Consider the following 8083-nt stretch of genomic DNA (forward strand, 5'->3'; position numbering starts at 1 on the left):
GTCTGAAGAGATCACTTGAGGAGTACCGTGCAGAGAGACAATACAAGAGGTATAGAGTTCCGCCAATTGGGCTGCAGTGATCGACTCTTTGATAGGCAGAAAGTGAGCCACTTTGGTGAGTTTGTCGATGACAACGAATATAGCATCATTGCCACGCTTGGACTTTGGAAACCCAGTCACGAAGTCCATTTCAATGTGGTCAAACTTCCATTCTGGAATGGCAAGAGGTTGGAGGAGACCTGCTGGCCTTTGGTGTTCTGCCTTCACTCTTCTGCAGACATCACATTCATTCACGAATTGAGCGATCTCGCGCTTCATTCGAGTCCACCAATAAGCTTGCTTGAGGTCCTGATACATCTTCGTGCTCCCAGGGTGGATGGAGAGGAGAGAATTGTGAGCCTCGTTCAAGATCACTTTACGGAGGTCACCTTTGGGTACAACAATACGATCCTCGAACAAGAGAGTGTCCTTGTCATCAAGGCGGTAGCACTTGTACTTGGACTGACTCTTGGCAATCCCAATCTTCACCTTTTTCACCATAGCATCAAGAAGCTGCGCTTGGCGAATCTGGTCTTCTAAGGTAGGCGAGACTTGAAGGTTGGCGAGGAAACCTTGAGGAACAACTTGCAGGTTAAGTTTGCGGAAAGCTTCACAAAGCTCGGGTTGATAAGGCTTGAGAATCAGACTGTTGTAGTAAGCTTTCCTGCTCAATGCGTCAGCAATCACATTAGCCTTGCCTGGAGTGTACTCAATACTCGGATTATACTCTTGAATCATTTCGACCCATCGAGTTTGCCTGAGGTTGAGATTAGGCTGAGTGAAGATGTACTTGAGACTCTTGTGATCAGTGAGAATGTCCACTTTTCTTCCCAATAGAAGATGTCTCCAAGTCAAAAGAGCATGCACAACTGCCGCCAAGTCGAGATCATGAGTGGGGTAATTCTTCTCATTAGGCTTCAACTGGCGAGAGGTATAAGCAACAACTTTCTTCTATTGCATCAACACTGCGCCAAGACCTTGGAGAGAGGCATCACAAAAGACCTCGTACGGCTTGGATTCATCAGGCGGAGTCAGAACTGGAGCAGTGATCAATTTCTATTTCAAAGTGTTGAAAGCAATGTCACACTCCGGAGACCAAACATACTTGACGTGCTTCTGGAGAAGATTAGAGAGAGGCTTCGCGATCTTAGAAAAGTTTTCAACGAATCTTCGGCAATAGCTTGCGAGACCGAGGAAGCTACGGAGTTGCTTCACGTTCTGAGGAGGTTCCCAATTCACAATTGCAGACACCTTCTCAGGATTCATGGCAATGCCCTTGGCAGAGATGATATGACCAAGATAAAGAACCTCATCAAGCCAAAATTCACACTTGGAGAACTTGGCGTAGAACTTGTGTTCTCTGAGCTTATCAAGAACCAAACGCAAGTGCTTGGCATGGTCTTCCTTGTCCTTCGAGAAAACCTGAATGTCATCGAGATAGACCAAAATGAAGTCATTGGTGTAGGCGTTGAAGATGAAATTCATCATGCCAGAGAACGTCAGAGGAGCGTTGGCGAGGCCAAAAGACATGACAGTGTATTCATATGAACCAAAGCTTGTCCTGAAGGCCGTCTTGGGATTATCTTCTTCACGAATGCGAATCTGGTGATAACCCATACGGAGAACAAGCTTGGAGAATACTTGGGCACCTTTGAGTTGTTCGAACAGCTCATTGATGTTGGGAAGTGGGTATTTGTTCTTGATGGTCTTCTTGTTCACTGGACGGTAATCAACACAAAGTCGGTCCGTTCCATCCTTCTTCTTCACAAAAAGAACACCACAACCCCACGGAGAAGAACTAGGCCGGATGAGACCCATTTTCTCTTGAATATCAAGTTGCTTCTTCAGCTCCTTCAACTCTTCAGGTCCGAGCTTGTAAGGACGCTTGCACACAGGTTCCGTACCAGGCTCAAGATCAATAACGAATTCAACTGGCCGGTGCGGAGGCATTCCTGGAAGCTCTTCTGGAAAGACGTCTTGATATTCGCAAACGACTGGAATTTGAGAGATGGCATCCAATTCACCCTTCTCATTGAGAGAAAATAGACGGATGGTATTATCCCGAGCGGCAAAGACAATTACATCCTCAGACGAATGAGTCAATTGAATCTGCCTGGCTGCACAATCAAGCTGAGCCTTGTGCTTAGAAAGCCAATCCATCCCGAGAATAAGATCAATATCCGAGTTACCAAGAACCATTGGAGAAGCCAGAAACTTGAAATCACCCATCAAGATAGAAATATCCGGAACCATCAAACTAGAACTCAGACGCTTAGCCAGAGAGACGACTTGCATAGCTCTGGGTAAAGCCTTAGTACTAAAATTGTTCTCCGATGCAAATGGGAATGACATGAAGGAATGCGATGCACTAGAGTCAAAAAGTACTTTTGCGGGAATATCATTAACAGGAAGGTTACCCATGATCACATCTGACGAGTCCTCTGCCTGAGCTGCATTCATCAAATTGACCTTGGCATGCTTGGGGTTATGCTTGACCACAGCTGTACTTGCCGTTCTGACAGGAGGAGGAGGAGGAAGACGCCTCTAGTTGAAACACTTGTTGGCATAGTGACCCTTCTGTTGGCACTTGTTGCATGTGACCTCTGAAAGCGGACGGTGATACGGAGCACTCGATCTTGGAGCTTGAGACGAAGTCTTGTTCTGAAAGCCAGGGTTGGGTGGGTGGGAAGAACCACTGCCACCTTTGCTCTTTTGCTGATACGGCTGACGGAACGGAGGAGGAGGAAGCCAATACTTCTGCTGCTTGGCCACTTGAGTAGAGGAAGAAGGAGTAACATCTCTGACTCGCTTCTTAGTAGCATCACACCTCAACTGAGCAGCCTCTTGCTTCAGTGCCATGTTGTAGAACTCATCGTACCTCAAGGGCTCAAAGAGAACAAGAGCGAGCTGGATATCTTCTCTGAGACCACCCCTGAACTGGTATATCATGCTCTTCTCATCAGGGACGTCCTGCTTGGCAAAGCGGGCGAGCTTCTGGAACAACTTGTTGTAGTCATAGACAGACAAAGAGCCTTGCTTCAGATTGCGGAATTCCTCACGCTTGCTTTCAACCACGCTCTGCGGAATATGATGAGCTCGGAAATCTCGACGGAAATCATCCCAAGTGATAACACGTCCACCTCTGGAATCCTTGTACTGCTGGAACCATTCTGCAGCTTGATCTTTGAGTTGGAAGGAAGCGAACTTAACAAAGTCCTCAGGCCTGACGTTACTGCACTCGAAATGCTTGCACAGATCCACTAGCCAATCGTCAGCATCAGTTGCCTCAACACAATTGCTGAAAGTCTTTGGCCCGTTAGCAAGGAACTGGTTGAGTGTAGCAAAGTGACTCTGATTGCTGCCTTGATTCCCTTGGTTGCGCTCTTGAAGAATTTGCATGATCAACTGTGTGTTTGCATTGGTTGCGGCCATCACAGCTTGCCATGCCTCCGGAGGAGGTGGAGGTGGTGGCGGATCAGGATTCGGAGTCGTGCGCGTTGGAGGAGCCATCCTGAAGAGGTTGACCACCATTAGCACATTGACAGATAAATATTGAAGCTGAATCCAATGGAATGAAAATTGCAACATATAGTCTTCACATCGGAACAAAATGAATGAATGCATTCCTCTTGAAATGGTCACATATCCATAAATTGAGAAGCCACATAGAATTAAGGTAGAGAAATAAATCAACAAGGTACGGATCAAGAACGAATAATCGGTAAGAAATCCCAATCTCAAACCAATATCCGTGGAAGAAGAACTAGAGCTACTAGAATTCCCACCTATGAAACTCCCGAACCTTTCCGGTTATGCAATCAGGTGTTGGGGATACAGGGGAAGCATAATATCTCACCCAAACTAGCAAATCCTACATCCAGCTGTATCCATCCTTCAACACATAACCAAGAAACCTTCGGAAACCATCTACCTCAACCTTCGAAAAGCATCCGTTATACAAGTTATGGCGATACTCCCGAACTCCCGCCCCAGTACTGGGTGGCGTCGAGGTTATCTCACCAACGAACTGCATAAAAGAGATTTTCGATGTCGGCGTACTAAACTCAGGTATTCCAGAACTGCAATGATAAAATTATGATGACAACACCTCAGAGCTCAACTCCCCGGGACACTTCCACTATACCCCTGACAGGAGGCACCAAGACAATGTTCTCATCATAAAACCATCGGAACGATTCCAAGATACTGGCGTGATCCTAAAAAAAATTTAGTGAAATTTGAGAAGAGAAAAGTCAAAACTCAACGTCAGGATGCCTTACCAGAGCGATGAGGAGACTGGGAAGTAAAAAAGAATTCCTAAACTCTCCGATATATAATTCCTAAAAGACTCAAAACATTTTTCTAGACACAACTCGGTCGCTAATAACGATCAAGCAATGGGGCTCCTAAGGTCAGGGAAGGCTCTGATTACCAACTTGTAACACCCTCAATGCAACTATAGCTCCCACGTGTCGAGGCACGACTTAGAGGCATAATCGCATTGAAGGCATAAGTCGCAAGTTAGGCAATCTTCACAACATCCCATGTAATATAAATAATAATAAAGGGGAGAAAACATAGTTGGCTTACACTCGCCACGTCAATCAAGTACATAAATAACATTACATCATCCAAACACTCATGGCCCGACTACGGCGTCAAAATAAAAGATAACCCAACATGCGACACCGTCCCAATCACCCCCAACTGGGCACCACTACTGATCGTCGGGAAAGGAAACATAGTAACGTTGAGAGTCTTCGTCGAACTCCCACTTGAGCTCATACGCGTCTCCTGGAGCGGAATCATCAGGCCCTGCATCTGGTGTAATAGTAATCTGTGAGCCACAGGGACTCAGCAATCTCGCACCCTCGCGATCAAGACTATTTAAGCTTATAGGTAAGGCAAGGTAAAATATGAGTGGAGCTGCAGCAAGCGACTAGCAAGTATGGTGGCTAACTTATTCGCAAAAGAGAGCGAGAAGAGGAGGCAAAGCACGAGCGAGAAACTAGAGAGCAACCTGCGCAAACATTACTCCAACACCGTGTCCACTTCCCGGACTCCGCCGAGAAGATGCCATCACAGTAACACACTCAGTTGATTCATTTTAATTAAGTTAAGGTTCAAGTTATCTACAACCGGACATTAACAAATTCCCATCTACCCATAACCGCGGGCATGGCTTTCGAAAGTTCAAATCCCTGCAGGGGAGTTCCAACTTAGCCCATGACAAGCTCTCACGGTCAACGAAGGAATAGACCTCCTCCCAAGACGTTCCGATCAGACTCGGTATCTTGGTAATTCAAGACACTTCGACAGGTTAAAACAAGACCAGCAACACCGCCCGAATGTGCCGACAAATCCCGATCGGAGCTGCACGTATCTCGTTCTCAGGGCACACTCAGATGAGACTAGCTACGAGTAAAACCAACCCTCAAGTTTCCCCGAGGTGGCCCCACAGGCAGCTTAGTTCGGACCAACACTTAGAGGGAGCACTGGCCCGGGGGGGGGGGTTAAAAATAAGATGACCCTTGGGCTCCGGTAACCCAAGGGAAAAAAAGGCTAGGTGGCGAATGGTAAAACCAAGGTTGGGCATTGCTGGAAAAGCTTTAATCAAGGCGAACTATCAAGGGGTTCCCATTATAACCTAACCGCGTAAGGAACGCAAAATCCGGGAACATAACACTGATATGACGGAAACTAGGGCGGCAAGAGTGGAACAAAACACTAGGCGAGAGGCCGAGCCTTCCACCCTTTACCAAGTGTATAGATGCATTAAGATAACAAGATAATATGATGATATCCCAACAAGAAAATAAATATTCCAATAAGGAACGGCCTCCGATCTTCACCTGCAACTAGTAACGCTATAAGAGGGGCTGAGCAAAGCGGTAACATAGCCAATCAACGGTTTGCTAGGACAATGGTGGGTTAGAGGTTTGACATGGCAATTTGGGAGGCTTGCAAGCAAGTGGTAGGCATCGTAGCATTGGCATAGCAAAAGAGCGAGCAAACTAGCATAGCAAAGATAGTAGTGATTTCGAGGGTATGGTCATCTTGCCTGCACAGTTGTCAGAGTTGACTGGATCCTCAAAAGCAAACTCAACGGGCTCCTCGTTAGCGAACTCGTCTCTCGGCTCTACCCAAACAAGACAAACAAGCAACAAGGATACAATCAACCACGTGCAAGACCAAGCAATATGATGAAATGATGATATACTATGCGGATTGCAATGCGGGATGCAAAATGCAAGATATGACAGGAAATGCATGAACCTGGCCTCAACTTGGAAATCCAAGTGTGCCACTGGAAATATGAGATGAAATTGCTTGAAAACGATATAAAGAACGCCGGAATCGGAGTTACGGTTTGGAAATGGCAAGCGATTCAAAAATGACACCGGTCTGCGATTTACAGCAAGTAGGCATCTAAATGCAACGCAATGAACATGCTACAGCCACCAAATATGACAACAAAATACATGGCAGGGATGCACACAAGATGCTTAACAAAAGTCTAGCACTGAGCTACGGCCAAATCATCCATTAACAGGTTCAAACAAGCATGGCAAAAATGCATATGACAAACAGTTCTCAGACTTGGTGAAATTAACACTTGTCTGGAATTTCAGACCAGATAGCCCTCTTCGGAATAACAAAACTACATGCTACAGGACCTGAACATAACAAAGTAAAGCATGGCATGGAGCTACTCAAAGAGCTTAACAAAAGTCCCTTAGTGACCTTGAGCCAAAAGGGATCAGAAAATACAATTGCAAGCATGTGAATATAGCAAAAACATAATCAGTTTTCAGACTTAGTGAAAACTGACACAAGCTGAAATATAACTCAAGTAGGCATGTTTACGAGCTCGATGCACTCACTACGGTGCAAGTCATGGCAAGACAAGCATACCTCCATCAAGAAGGCATAAAATGCAAGCTAGACATGGCAAGAACAACAGCATAGCATGCACGGATCAACTACAACATCACCGGCAAAATTGCAAACAAGTTGACAATCTGCCCAGATTCACAAAGTAGCAAAAGTAGAGCTCGATTGACTCAAGCTAGGTTGCTCCACAATTGCAAACAAAGGCATGGATGGATAGAGCACTACAATATTAACAAAACATCCTTATTGATCATCCTCAAAAGAGGCACGGATCACTAGGAAACAACAAGAACATATGGCATCATGAGATAAACCGCTCCAGGACTTAGTGAAATTACTAAGTCCCTGAAAACAGAATTAGCAAGTGCACCACTTTGCAAGCTTGCACTAGTCACCACACACATCCTAAAAATACATGGGTTGCACCTCTGGAGAGATGACAAAACCCTTAACAAAACACATGTAGAACTCACGGGCATAGCATGCACACATTAATCATGGCAAAAATGACAAAAGTGCTAAACGGAGTAGCAGATCTGACAATTAACTCAAGTAGCCCTCTTCTAACAGCATTTCGGGCATCAAGATGAGCTCAAATGAAAATGATGCAATGGAATGAAATGATGTACTCTCTGAGATGAACATTTTGATATGCTATATGCATGAATCGGAGCTACGGATGCAAAGTTACGGAGCCGTGAACAGAAGCACTTGAATCTGAGATTTGAGGACTTAGAGAAAAAAACACCTCGCGGGATCTAGGGTTTACTGTACACGCACGCGAACCGAGGCGGCGGCGCGGTTCGCCGGAGATGGTGAGGACGGCGGTGGCCGAGGTCGGCGGCGGCGGATCCGGCCGGGGCGGAGTCGGCGGCAGCGGCTGCGGCGGGCGGCGCTGCGGAGGCGGCTGGAGGCGGCGGCGGCGGCGGCTCGTGTGGCTGCGGATCCGGTGGCGGCGGCAGGGCGGCGAGAGGCGGAGTGGGGCGGCGCGGCGGCGGCGGAGGCGGCGCGGGAAGCGGGCCGCGGGGGCCGGCTCCGGGCTCCCGGGCCGCACGGTGGGAGGCGGCGGCGGCGGGACAGGTGGCGGCGCGCGATTGGGCGGCGGTGGTGGCGCGGACGCGTCCGGTCGGATTCGGACGTGTCCGGCCGG

Source organism: Triticum aestivum, chromosome 1A, assembly GCF_018294505.1.
Source record: "Triticum aestivum cultivar Chinese Spring chromosome 1A, IWGSC CS RefSeq v2.1, whole genome shotgun sequence".
Taxonomy (NCBI): domain Eukaryota; kingdom Viridiplantae; phylum Streptophyta; class Magnoliopsida; order Poales; family Poaceae; genus Triticum; species Triticum aestivum.